The 14,615-nt window shown below is 33.2% G+C and overlaps 1 long non-coding RNA gene across 1 annotated transcript in view; it reads left to right on the top strand.

The window, feature by feature from the left end:
* Nucleotides 1-14,156, top strand: part of LOC144837959 (uncharacterized) — a 164,138-nt gene extending 149,982 nt beyond the window's left edge. Inside the window, exon 2 of the long non-coding RNA XR_013611590.1 lies at nucleotides 14,050-14,156. This is a non-coding gene — a long non-coding RNA (uncharacterized LOC144837959). The remainder of the gene's footprint in view (nucleotides 1-14,049) is intronic.
* Nucleotides 14,157-14,615: the final 459 nt, after the last annotated feature.

Below are 14,615 nucleotides of genomic sequence, written 5' to 3' on the forward strand. Positions count from 1 at the left end.
TCGTAGTTTTAATAATGTCAATAACTTTCATGAAAAAAAAATAGATTTTTTATAAACTACGGTGCAGTTAACACGATAAAAAATGTTGCTTTTTATTTGTTTTCTAAATGAAATATTAATAAAGAAAGTACAGTATAGATATAGCCTATTATAAAAATATAAATAATTGATTTATATAATATCATAGCATAGTAGTACGTTAAAATTTGCCTCGCACTATTTTGAAATTGTAAACTATATGCATCGCACTTTTGGAAATGATAAAATTATTCCTCGCACAAATAGTCGGCGTACCCCGCATACCTTGCTTGCCTGACCCATTACCGTGGATTTTTCTTTATAACTAGGAAGCAGCGAATGTAGTTCAATGAACTTATCGTTCCATATTTTTGACCGTATGTATATATATATAATGTCAGGTTGTCACCTAAAATTTGGTGTGTTGTGTCATTTACCGGTGCAACATTTTCATTCATTATTTTCAATAAACACATATGCATTAACACTGAGGAGAGGCAAGATTTCAAATGGATCGACAAAACTAGCAAAGACAAAGAAAAACACCGGGAATTACTACTTAAAATCACAAAACCTTTTGAACTTAACATTAGAAACATACTTCAAAATTTAATTTTCAATATCAACCAACATTGGAGTAGTTTTTTAGTTCCATTCTAATTGTTTATATCTACCAAGCTATCGTCTTTGAATTCTATTCTTACTCTCTCCACCCACTATTCACCAGCCTGGCCCCCTTTGTTTTTAAAAAAAATATTTCTTCATTTTAATCCATTCAGGCAGCGCCTTTCTGCTTTATACTATTTTTGTGCAAGTACTCTCACTTGCACTGATGAAAGTTCTGCTAATTTTTCTCGCTGTTTTGTTTTTATCTCCATTGAGACCAAGCCACTGATACCCACAGCATTGTCATTATTTTCAGTACTTTTCCTTTGTATGCCTATATATAAACATCACAAGTACAGAATAAATTTTAAACCTCCCGGTGATATTTTTCTCATTGTTTTATTTATGTTACAATGTTTTCTTTATATTTAAAAATAAATAAAATTGTGAATAAAAGAAAGAAAGAACTTAACTTTCAGTATAAAATGTTATAATTTATTTTGTGATGTTTATATATACAGGTATCTCTTCGTCGATTCCGCTTTGTGACAACAATTATTATCTTAATCACGTTTTTGGATGTACACAATGCTATTGGCATGAGGAAATACAAAATAAATGTAAAAAGTAAGTATAACCAGAAAATGTATGAAGATTATGATCAAAGGATTGTATAATAACAATGCTAAGTATTTTAAAAGGTAACTAGGATTTGAATTAAAATAATAGGTCTTTAAAAACAGCTTTATTCTCTTTCATAATTCCCTTTTGTGGACATATGCAACTGATCACAATAAAGAAAAAACAAAGATAACACTATAATGTGTATCCATTGCTGAGCATTTATTCAGACCTATTTATAATGACAACGTAATTATAACCACCTCCACGAAATTAATTTTCTATTATATGTAGGCGAATTTATTTATTATAATTTACTGCTACAGTATGATCTACAATTTGACAATTATGTTCATACAATTTTACTGTATTATCACTTTTTTAAGCACAATTTAACGCCTCTCCGAGCAATAACCACGGTATTTTAAAATTTTTAATAACAAATATATTTTCACAATAGCAAGCATTACAATAAAAGTTCTATGGTAACCGACCTCCGAAATTGGGCCGAAACGTCCACAGACTAGACTAGAGGTGAGCGAACGGAGCGAAGTGAAAGTCAAATTAATTTGTTTAACGCTAAGTTACTGGAAAGTGAGTTAAGTTACCGGCAGGATGATTCATGTAAATATTGTATTGTTTATACTATAATACACACACTATTATAGGCCTACTGTATTAAAAAAGTTTTGTAATGTTTGTATTATTTTCAATATTGGCATTGACATTATTATATACGGAACTTTCGCCAATGAGCTATGCTCGACGCGATTATGAGATCATGTTCCGAATATGAGCACTGTTTCTATAATTTACAGTATGATTTATATATATATAAACTGATGAAGGGCTAGTGTTGTCCGAAAGCTCTGCTAACTTTTCTGGCTGTTTTACTTTATCGTTTTGATTAGCTTTTCGCTTTTTTGTTGTATCTCCATTGAGATCCAGCCATTGATACCCACAGCATTGTCATTTTTAGTCGCGTCCAACGCGACTCTACAGCTCACTATGTCGGTCGGTTGGTCAGTCGGTAAACACTAACTTGTATATGACCTTATCTTGATATCAGTTTAATCTAGCTAAGTCAATTTTTCACAGTATATTCCTTATGACCATGAATCGATGTGGTTATGTTTTCACGGTGCGCAATAAAAAATTACGCGGTCTACGCACGATTTAACGAAATCACGTTTGTAATGGTACTCATAAATTTCAGGGCATAAATCATCATATGGCAATACAATTACGTGCGTAGCGCATGTAACGATGAAATAAGAGTACGTTTCAGGCAATTTTAAGCGTTTAAAAAATTGCCATGAGTGCGCAGATTTCTGCACGCGCACTGCGCGTTAAATGTTAATACGCACTCTTTTTGCCCGATTTCTGTTTTCTTTACTTACTTTTCAACTCGAAATTACGTTATACGAGCACATCAAAAGTGACAGGCTACGCACGTGTAAATTAAAAAAATATAAATGTTTTAAAATATTTTCAACATTTTTAAACATGTTCAGCAATTTCGGTCGGTTGGTCGATCGGTTGGTAGGTTGGTCGGTCGGTCGGTAAACACTAACTTGAGCACGCGACTGCAGCCATCTATATGGCCTTGTTTTCAGTAATTTACCTTTGGATTTATATATACATATATATATAGAATTAATGTTCTGTGCCTGATTTGTTTATATATATATATATATATATATATAAATCCTAAGGCAAAATACTGAAAAAATGACAATGCTGTGTGTATCAGTGACTGATGCAAAAAAAGCGAAAAGCTAAATCAAAACGATAAGCAAGCAAGACGACAAGAAACATAAGTTTCAATTTATATTCAAAGGCAAAATGACTTACTGAAATTTTAAATGTACTGGAAACAGTACTAGTTAAGTCTCATGAAATCTACAGAAGAAAAATACTCACTTTGTGAATTGACAAGATTAACAATTAGTCCAAATACCGCAAACAAAAACTTCAGCAACATTTAGTTTATCCTTTACCACAACAAAGCCGAATTAAAAGATGTAGTCTAGCTGATTCGTACAATACCAATAGACATCGTTTAAATCTGAGTTTCTTAAAATGATGTAGAGATAGCCTACAGTAGGCCAGGATAGGTTTAGGTGAATGTATACACAAATGCTGTTTCAAAATCCCACCCTAATTGGCTTGTTCAAGTCATGCATGTCCTTCAATACAATAATGTTTATAATTTCACCCTTTTGGCAACGATGGCTTCTATGAAACAATCTTCAAACAGCCTTATCATAGTTCATTGTTTCTCATTTGAAGAAATTATCTGCCACGCAAATGCTCAAAATAAATATATTTAAGCTAATTTTTCTGGCTATTTTATTGATCGTTATGATATAGTTTTTGCTCATTTGTTTTTATCTCCATTGAGACCAAGCCACTGATACCCACAGCATTGTCATTATTTTCAGTACTTTGCCTTTGTATGCCTATATATAAACATCACAAGTACAGAATAAATTTTAAACCACCCGTGATATTTTTCTTATTGTTTTATTTATGTTACAGTGTTTACTTTATATTTAAAAATAAATAAAATAGTAAATCAAATAAATAAAGAAATAAAGAAAGAAATTAACTTTCGGTATAAAATGTTATAATTTATTCTGTGATGTTTATATATACAGGTATCTCTTCGTCGATTCCGCTTTGTGACAACAATTATCATCTTAATCACGTTTTTGGATGTAAAAAATGCTATTGGCATGAGGAAATACAAAATAAATGTAAAAAGTAAGTACCAGAAAATGTATGAAGATTATGATCAAAGGATTGTATAATAACAATGCTAAGTATTTCAAAAGGTAACTAGGATTTGAATTATATTACTTTAAATTTCCTTTAAAAACAGCTTTATTCTCTTTCATAATTCCCTTTTGTGGACATATGCAACTGATCACAATAAAGAAAAAACAAAGATAAGATACAAAAATTCTGTTTCAACAGGAAATATCATGTAAGACGATTTTGAACTTTTATCCCACCCTAATTGGCTTGTTCAAGTCATGCATGTCCTTCAATACAATAATGGTTATAATTTCACCCTTTTGGCAACGATGGCTTCTATGAAACAATCTTCAAACAGCCATATCATAGTTCATTGTTTCTCATTTGAAGAAATTATCTGCCACGCAATTGCTCAAAATAAATATATTTAAGCCAAACGCGGATCCAGAAAGTGTGTCAGCAATAATAACAAATGCAACAAAGGCCTATATTTGGAAAGTCGCATTATATCATAAACAAAACATTCTGATATATATTTTTATGTACAATATCTGCCTACCTCAAAATCTCTCCACAGAATGTGCACCGGCTTACCTTAACATTGGCTTAATTGTTTTTAAAATGGGTTGAATGTGAATGGTTAGTAAGAGATTCTCACTGAGACAACATGTAATAAAAGAAAAATGGCATAATTAGCTCAAGTTAACTTTGTGAATTTTCTATATTAAAAATCTGATTACCACACAATTAAAAATCTTTAATTTTTTGTTACTGCATTTAAATTGCCTCCAAAATAATCATCAAGATAACTTGTAACTTGTACACAATACTTTTTCAAACAGGACACAAACATAAAAGTATGTATTATGTGTTCTGCAAACTATTATACTAATTTTTTTTCTTCATTGAGTACCAAGCATTCTAATGAATATTATGTATAAGGGGAATTTTTCGTAATATAAATTTGTACAAAGAAGTCAAGCAATTCCATATAGACAATGCTTACAGCATGGACCTATAAATTAGAAACACGTTCGCCTTTTTTGTCGATAATAAAATTATACCACGCATGCCCAAAATGCTTCTCAAAACAATCTAAGCTCATGACGTCATAATGTTCGTTGCTCCACACTTACCAATATGAATCGAAAGAGGGTGTCCTTTACCGCGGAAAACCAGAGCCATATTATTACGACATTGGATTATAGTCACGTGATATGCAGATCAATTTGTGTCAAACTTGTCTCCGTTATTGCATGTAAAGTATAGGAGCAAGAAAATACTTTAAACTTTTTCTTATATTTAAAAAAATGTAATTGCACATTTTACGGTGAAATATCGATGTGCACTTAATATAAGCAATGACTCTATTGCCTTTATTGATGATTTGGTCGATGTGAAAATGATCTGAAATATTTCTTGAAATGTAAGTACCAATATATTTGTAGGTTTCAACCTCAGAAATATATTGATCGCCCAATTTCCACATCTTATTGTCTATGCGCTGTCCAACAATAAGGACCTTCGACTTTTCATGATTAAAATTTAATTTCCATGACTTTGCAAATTTAGAAGCTAGATTGAGCATCTCACTCAGATCATTTTCATTGTTTGCCATAAGTACAACGTCGTCTGCCCAAAAAAGGCTACCCATGCATACATTATAAATACGAACACCTAGATCATGTTTTTTGAGTAATTTGGTAAACTCGTGCATAAGAATACAAAACAAAGTCGGTGATAAAACACACCCCTGTTTAACTCCTCCATCAGTGTCTATTTTACCAAATCTTACTTTACCTTGCACATCGTGATATAAACTATCGATTAATTTCCATAGCCTACCTCTAATCCCAATATTCCATGCTGCCATTAGCATTCCTTCCCTCCAAACCGTATCGAATGCTTTTTTAAAATCTAAGAAAGCCATGAAGGTTTTTTTCCCTTCAAGCAGACGACAGGAAGCTATGCTTTTGAGGGTAAATATGTGATCCTCACATCGTCGCGAAGGTCTAAACCCTCCCTGTACTTCTGACAACACATTTTTATCTTCCAGAAAGTGAGAAATATTGTTTGAAATGATTCGGTTAAATATTTTCGAGATACATGGAGTAAGGGAAATCTCCCTGTAGTTATTAAGATCCCTGCGGTCCCCCTTTTTATGAACGGGTACAATAATACTTTTATTCCAGTCATTTGGAACTTTTTCTAAAGCAATTATTCTATTAAATAAAGAAAGGATTGACATATTCAAACATTTACCACCATTTTTTAAAATGTCATTAGTGATCGTGTCAATTCCAGGTGATTTATTGTTCTTTGACCTTAAAATTGCAGTTTCAACAATATCTAAATTCAATTCAACATCTGAGAGAAATTCATCATTGTCGTCGTGGGCATTTTTTGTGGTTCTAATGTTATTAATAAAGGTATTAATTTGTTTAGTTCGTTCATCAATTTCGGCCAAATTAGTTTTACCTAATGTTTGCCAGTAATCAAGGGCTATTTGGTTCTTTTCTTTTTCGTCGGAGACTATTTCACTAGAATCTGTTCTTTTGATACAACTAACACGCTGGTTACGATTACTGCCTTTTAACCGTTTCAAAAAATTGCTACCGTTACGTCCACCTTTGTTTGCCAATTCAATAGACTTATTCACACGCATTCATGCACTCTAAAAAGCGTTGTGAGTCATTCTAATTTATAGGTGCATGCTTACAGGATGTTTAACTTTTCCAAAGGGCATCTTAAGTTATTATGAACAATAAGCAGTTAATTCTGTCAAAAGGCATTTCAAGGACGTCAGAAATGTTGTAGTCATGGGCACAGTTTGGTAGTAAAATTGGTTTATAAATGTCTTGCGAATCTCTATTGTCGGCTCCATATTTCAGATTGACTAAAAATAACACAACGCAAATGTGTTAATAGGAAATCAAATTATACCTAAGTAGTATAGTATTATAAGAACACACAGCTATACGGGAGGGATGATAATTTCATACCAAATAAATGAAATGAACTATGATGCAGAAATAACAATAAAAGTAAACTTTTCAAACACAACGGCTGCAATGCGCATACATTACTTTGACTAGACTAGTAAGTGTAGACGATGGTTCTCGGAATGTTAAATAATGGTTGTAGAAGAACGTTCTGGCCTTATGGCAAGCCGTTTTATCATTTACCTCTAAAAATAGTTTACAATATATTCAACTAATAAGAGCAATTCATTTAACTTAAGTGCAATACATTCAACTTAAGTTAATTTGTTTAATGAATTTTATACATGAGCGATGTATACAAATTACGAGTTTGCCATTCGCTCATGTTGAGTTTACCCACCACTCGTGTTGAGTTTACGCACCGCTCGTGTTGAGTTTACACATCGCGCATGACGAGGTTTTACAGGTCTTTATTTTTTTTACCTGCAGACTGCTCTTGAATTTGAAAATCATTTATCATACAGTCGTTTAAATTCAGTTTCAAATGAAAGTAAAGCAATATTAGGATCATCCGTACCGTAAACACCAGTCCAATTCATGTTTGAAAAATCGTTTTTTATGTTTGAAATATTTGTTTCGTTAAATTTTCTGTAGGTATGATTAGGACTTACATAGGTTTTGGGACGGTTTGGTATAGGGTGTAATGTTAAAAATGGGCAAATGATCACTAATGTCACTATAGAAAAGTCCAGATAGACTTGGTGATTCAATTTGATTAGTTAATATTTTGTCAATTAATGTTGCTGACTGGTAATCGAGTTGGTTTATTGATTAAGAGTAAAAGGAAATTACTAAAGACAAAATTAACAAAATTGTTGGATTGAATATCTGACTGATGATTAAGTAGGTCAATGTTAAAATCACCTAATAAGTACATTTTTTTGTTGGTTTTTGCTAAATTATTTAACAGGAGTTCAAAAGCGTCAATAAAAGCATTCGTATCAAGAGATGGTGCCCTATAGATTACACCAACAATAATGTTTTGATTGGATTCACTTTCAAGTTCTATAAACAGGGAGTCACACGGGAGGATCTGTACTATCGAATTTGAGCTACTGACCATTAAATGTAGACCGTTTTACCTGCCGAAAGAACTGTCATCGATAATTGTTTATATTGTTTACATACCACCGGAAGTGAACGCGGACGATTGTCACAAGTGACATATAGTTGGGTATATATTTTGCTATTCTTACTTTCCCTTTGTTTTCACTATTTGAACCTTTCTTTTGTTTTAGGAAGCTATTGTGTGAAGCCAGTGGAGCAGAGTATTTGTGTTGCAGAGAAGGATTGTGTGGAGTTTGCTGATTGGAGGAGAAGTATAAGAGTTAAGTTAGTGTGTGAGTTGCTGATTGGTGGAGAAGGATAAGGTGGTGGTATGTGTATAATTGAGGTAATTTTGAGGGAGATGGGAAATTGAGAGGAGACAGAGAAGGAGGGCTATGTTATGTTAAGCCAGAAAGGGATAGGTGAATATTGATATGAGAAATTAAGACGTACAGGAGAAGAAGTAATTGAATTATGGTGATATAGAGCTGAAGCAGAAAGGAAATAAAGTGATATACATGAAGTTAACAAATTGTGAGTTGGAAATAATTATGGTGATATAGAGCTGAAGCAGAAAGGAAATAAAGTGATATACTTAAATGTAGAACTGTTAATTGTTGAGATTACTGAGGATTAATTGAAATTGTGTATGTAAATTGAAGGAAGAAATAACTGTTGGAAATAGCAGAATTAGTTGCATTTAAAGAATTGAAGAGTAATTTTACTGATACTGATATGATTTTACGTGGAAAAGGAGAAAGAAATAATTGATCGGGAGCGGATTGCAGTGCAGAACGACATCAAGAAACATTTTAACTTTATATTTAATTTATTTATATATCAGAAATAGTTGCAGTTTGGGAAGAATTATAATTGATAATACAAGCAGAACGGGAGCAGAGGCGTGGGAGTTGTTTAGTTGCGGAATCGTTTTAACTTTTATATTTCTAATTCGTTTTGGTGTCAGCATAGAAAAGAAGACAAGAAGTAACGATATTGTGGACCGTTATTATTTGTTTAATTGGGATAGTATTGTATTTGAAAGGGGGGTTTCTGGGATTTATTTGACACTAAGAAGATTGTTGATATTTTGTCTGGAAGGATTGGGAATTTGGGGAATTGTATAAATTGTGTGGGGAATAGGGATACTGTATCATTGTTTGAGAATTGGTTGGGTTTTTTTGTTGTGGTTTTTTTTTTGGGGTTTGGATTATAAAAGAAAGAATTGTTTGTCAAAGATTATTATTAATTTTACTTTTTCCATTTATATGTGTACAGTTGTGGCTATTTACGTTGTTTACCGGTGGTTACCAGCAATTACATGTCCGAAAGAGCCGTAGTTGCGGCTGTGTGACACTAGGCTAGGCCTAGTAAGTTAGAATGGTAGGCCTATGTAACATTATTTAGGCTAGGCCTAGCTTGGGACAGTGTTGATAGCATTACTATTATAGCCTAGCCTAATACCAGGGAGTTGTTATTACAACTCCCTGCTAATAGGCCTACTAATAATAGTAATAGTAGGGGCTTACTATGTTTCGTGTTTATAATAATATTTTATGTTCAACAAATTGCGCAAATCATTTAAATTGCGAATAACATAAACAAATTGTCATACCTATTATTCCTCCAGTTGAACACCAGTTGGAAAGGCCAATTTCCAAACCAATTGGTCTGTTTCGCAGATTTTGTAAATTTTTTTCCCAGTTGTAAATTTTTTTCCCAGTTTTGTAAATTATTTTCCCATTTTTCCCACTATTAAATGGTATGATGGGTCTGACGGTATTTTACGGCACCTCAAAATCTGGTGACGCCAAGTAGACCGGGGTTTTCCCTTTTACTACAGACGCAGTATCGTGTGTAAACATGCAAAAATAAGAATACAACCTTTTGACTGGAAATTGCACTCATAAGCAACACTACAGACAATACATATAAACATTCTGGGGTTTTCTGTAAAAAATTGAGGAACACCATCCCAATGCCACCCTCCACTTCTTGAAAATAGGTGGACTGTATAGATCGAATCAAAATGTTATATTTATTTTAAATCGTAATATATTTTAATCTATACATACTTGTTTTACCAGTTTTATTTTTATTATTATTTAAATTATATTGTCTGTATCATGTTTCTCTGCTATTTTATTATTTTATTGGATTGTACTTTTGTACGGTTTTTTTAGATTAATAAATGCTGAAATAAAATGTAGATGATGCTCATATGACCTCTATTCTAAGCTACAATTATACAAGTGATATTTTATATCAAAAAAGGTCGAATTGATTTTATAAATTAATATACAATTTGAATTTTTTGTATCATACTTTAATGACACTTATCTTGTCTCTTTTTTTTTCCAATTTCAAATTATTACCTGTAGATAAATTTCATTCTTATTTTCCATTCATAAAAAACACAAAATAATAATGTTTTTAATAAAATGTAATTATACTCTAATAATGCAAACATGACAATAACTTTATTTTATGTATAAGTTTATATCAAGTAGAAATATATAAATAAGTAATTCTTATCCAAAAAAAATAAATAATAATTAGCGAAACTAACCTAATTGATAGTTTTGTTGTCCTAGCAGCTTGTTCGGAAGAATTATTATTTATTTTTTTTGGATAAGAATTACTTATTCATGAATATCCAAAACCAGATGAACATTTTTAATCAAATATAGTTTGAAATATTTTGTGTTTTTTTGTTTAAAAATTATATGTGAAAATTAAAATGTATACGTAATGTAAAAAAGTAAAAACTATCCATTATGTTTATAATTTATTAAAGATGTATTGTCCCTTTGACTAATTCCAAAAAAATAAAAAATTAAAGATTTTGAAAAAAAGTGGGTAATTTTAAAGTATCATAATAATTATTAACTATCACCAAAAATTTGTCGGAAAAAAAATCATTTAACTGAAATACAGACGTTTTTTTGTTTAAAAAATAACTTTGACTTCCAGTCAAAGTTTTCGATCAAAACATATCCCATAATGAAACGCGCTTGTTTTGCTACTCTGTATGCATATTTCATAAAATTTCCTCACAATCTGTGTGAAAATACCTTCTCAACTGTGACGAGTTGCGACGATTTTCCAGACGAAATGTAATCAAACTAATTTACTGTTAATTACGTAAACTTGTTGTTTTTGGCTCAAAATTTCGACTTAAAGTGAATAACTTTAATATTACTTTGATATGGCCAATTTAAATTTAGAATATTTTGACCTTAATTTTTTTAGTCGCGTGGACGCGACTCTATAGTTCACTATGTCGGTCGGTTGGTCGGTCTGTCTTTCTGTCTGTCGGTCTGTCTTTCTGTCTGTCGGTCCGGTATCACTATGCATTGTAGCACGCGACTTAATGGCTGTTGGCCTTGTTGTGTTTCAAGGGACAATACATCTTTAAGCTTTTTTTTATTCTTTTTTTTTATCTTAGATTAGGAGATGTCTGACTCACAAAAACATCATTCATCGAGAGGGACAAAACATAGGCCTACAAAAAATGAGCCAAGAGACAACCAAGAAAAGCAAGAGGACACTAGGAGGAAGGAAAAATGGAAACCACCAGACAAGAAAAGCTATAGCAGTCTTGTTATAGCAAGTAGAAAATGGACAAGGAGTAGCAGGATAAGCCAACAGCCTACTGGTGCCGCTAAACAAAAAGTAAAAAAGCCTAGCCAAAAGCCTACAACAGATGAAAGTAAAAAAAGCAAGTTAAGAGAACATTCTAAGACAACAATAGAAAAATAAAAGAAACCCATCAAACAAGCCAAAACGCTGTAGTGATGTTAAAGAAGTCACAAGAAAAGAACATTATAAAAGACTGGCATTCTACATCCATCCTCATCATTGAAATCATTAGATGTTTTTCCTGAGTGGATAGTGTACACTGAATTAATAGAACAACTCAGGATTTTTTTCAGCATCTAACACCTGTTGAATATCATCTACAATTAGCGAGCTCTATTGATATTACATCATTGAAAAATAATCGAGTGCATGAATTGAGGGTTGCTAGAGTTGGGCCAACACTTATGGGACGTATTATACAAAAAGGTGGACAGGGATTGAGAGACATTGAAGAAAATGTGCGTTGAATTAAAAAAGATGGTGCCATTACAATGTTTTGTGCAATTGAATGTTGCAATAAAACTGGCACTATAGGGTTATTTGTTTCAAGAAGTGTAGCGGTTGAGGCAGAGGCAATAGTTCAACAAATTGTTAATAGAGAACGTGATTCTTTGGAGAAGCAACAGCTTGAGGTAGCTATTGGTCACTCATAATCTGGTGTTCGTCAAGTTATTGGAAAAGGGGCTGAACCAAAATTTATCTTGATGCCAGAAGATTTTCGAAGACTAGAAATAAGTGGCGTCCATGGAAATAAATTTGCAATTTTTGAAAACTGGCTAGAAAAAAACCATCTAGAAGAATACATACATGACAAATTGAAATTTTCTTCCCATAGCAAACAAGCCAGTCTGGGAATCTGGTGTAAGCCTACACTAGAGTGCAGCCAGTGTTATAATACCATAACTAGTAGGCCTACACTTGAGTGCAGCCCGTGTTATAATACCATAACTAGTAAGCCTACACTAGAGTGCAGTCAGTGTTATAATACCATAACTAGTAGGCCTACACTAGAGTGCAGTCAGTGTTATAATACCATAATTAGTAGGCCTACACTAGAGTGCTGCCAGTGTTATAATACCATAACTAGTAGGCCTACACTAGAGTGCAGCCAGTGTTAAACTGTAATACCATAACTAGTAGGCCTACACTAGAGTGCAGCCAGTGTTATAATACCATAACTAGTAGGCCTACACTAGAGTGCAGCCAGTGTTATAATACCATCTAGTAGGCCTACACTAGAGTGCAGCCAGTGTTATAATACCATAACTAGTAGGCCTACACTAGAGTGCAACCAGTGTTATAATACCATAACTAGTAGGCCTACACTAGAGTGCAGCCAGTGTTATAATACCATAACTAGTAGGCCTACACTAGAGTGCAGCCAGTGTTATAATACCATAACTAGTAGGCCTATACTAGAGTGCAGCCAGTGTTATAATACCATAACTAGTAGGCCTACACTTGAGTGCAGCCAGTGTTATAATACCATAACTAATAGGCCTACACTAGAGTGCAGCCAGTGTTGTAATACCATAACTATTAGGCCTACACTAGAGTGCAGTCAGTGTTGTAATACCATAACTAGTAGGCCTACACTAGAGTGCAGCCAGTGTTTTAATACCATAACTAGTAGGCCTACACTAGAGTGCAGCCAGTGTTATAATACCATAACTAGTAGGCCTACACTAGAGTGCAGCCAGTGTTATAATACCATAACTAGTAGGCCTACACTAGAGTGCAGCCAGTGTTATAATACCATAACTAGTAGGCCTACACTAGAGTGCAGCCAGTGTTATAATACCATAACTAGTAGGCCTACACTAGAGTGCAGCCAGTGTTATAATACCATAACTAGTAGGCCTACACTTGAGTGCAGCCAGTGTTATAATACCATAACTAGTAGGCCTACACTAGAGTGCAGCCAGTGTTATAATACCATAACTAGTAGGCCTACACTAGAGTGCAGCCAGTGTTATAATACCATAACTAGTAGGCCTACACTAGAGTGCAGCCAGTGTTATAATACCATAACTAGTAGGCCTATACTAGAGTGCAGCCAGTGTTATAATACCATAACTAGTAGGCCTACACAAGAGTGCAGCCAGTGTTATAATACCATAACTAGTAGGCCTACACTAGAGTGCAGCCAGTGTTATAATACCATAACTAGTAGGCCTACACTAGAGTGCAGCCAGTGTTATAATACCATAACTACTAGGCCTACACTAGAGTGCAGCCAGTGTTATAATACCATAACTAGTAGGCCTACACTAGAGTGCAGCCGGTGTTATAATACCATAACTAGTAGGCCTACACTAGAGTGCAGCCGGTGTTATAATACCATAACTAGTAGGCCTACACTAGAGTGCAGCCAGTGTTATAATAAGGACGTTTATATTATACTGTGTTTGTAATATTTAGTATAGGAAAACAATTCAATAAAATCAATTTCATAATGTCTATTGCGTGTTGATTACTCCGGATATTTAGCTTCATACCGGATGAAATAACGGTTTATGCACTATATAAACAAATGTTATGTATACAGTATACTTCGAATTGTCCAATAATAACCATTGATCCGTTACCGTACCATTTCCAAGACCTCCTATCATTAGGAAACCATAACAATACTGTACGTGTTGACTACTTAACGAACGTTGAAGTATAAAGATATTGTCCCCTTGAAAAAAAACAATTGTTTTTTTTAATATGCTATTCCAATGTCACGAGCAACCCTTGTGAAACAAAGTTAAATAAATAGTTATTCACTTGTATTCCAAAACTGTAATTTAAAGGTGTTTTACGGAAGTTAAATCTACAAAATAGTCTGAAGTCTCATTTTATTAATCTTCGTGTTTCAAGTTTATTTATTGCCGATTTAATTTCACATTTTCAGCAAGTGTTGATTCGCACAAG

The sequence above is a fragment of the Antedon bifida genome, chromosome 3 (assembly GCF_963402885.1).
Source record: "Antedon bifida chromosome 3, ecAntBifi1.1, whole genome shotgun sequence".
In the NCBI taxonomy this organism is placed as follows: domain Eukaryota; kingdom Metazoa; phylum Echinodermata; class Crinoidea; order Comatulida; family Antedonidae; genus Antedon; species Antedon bifida.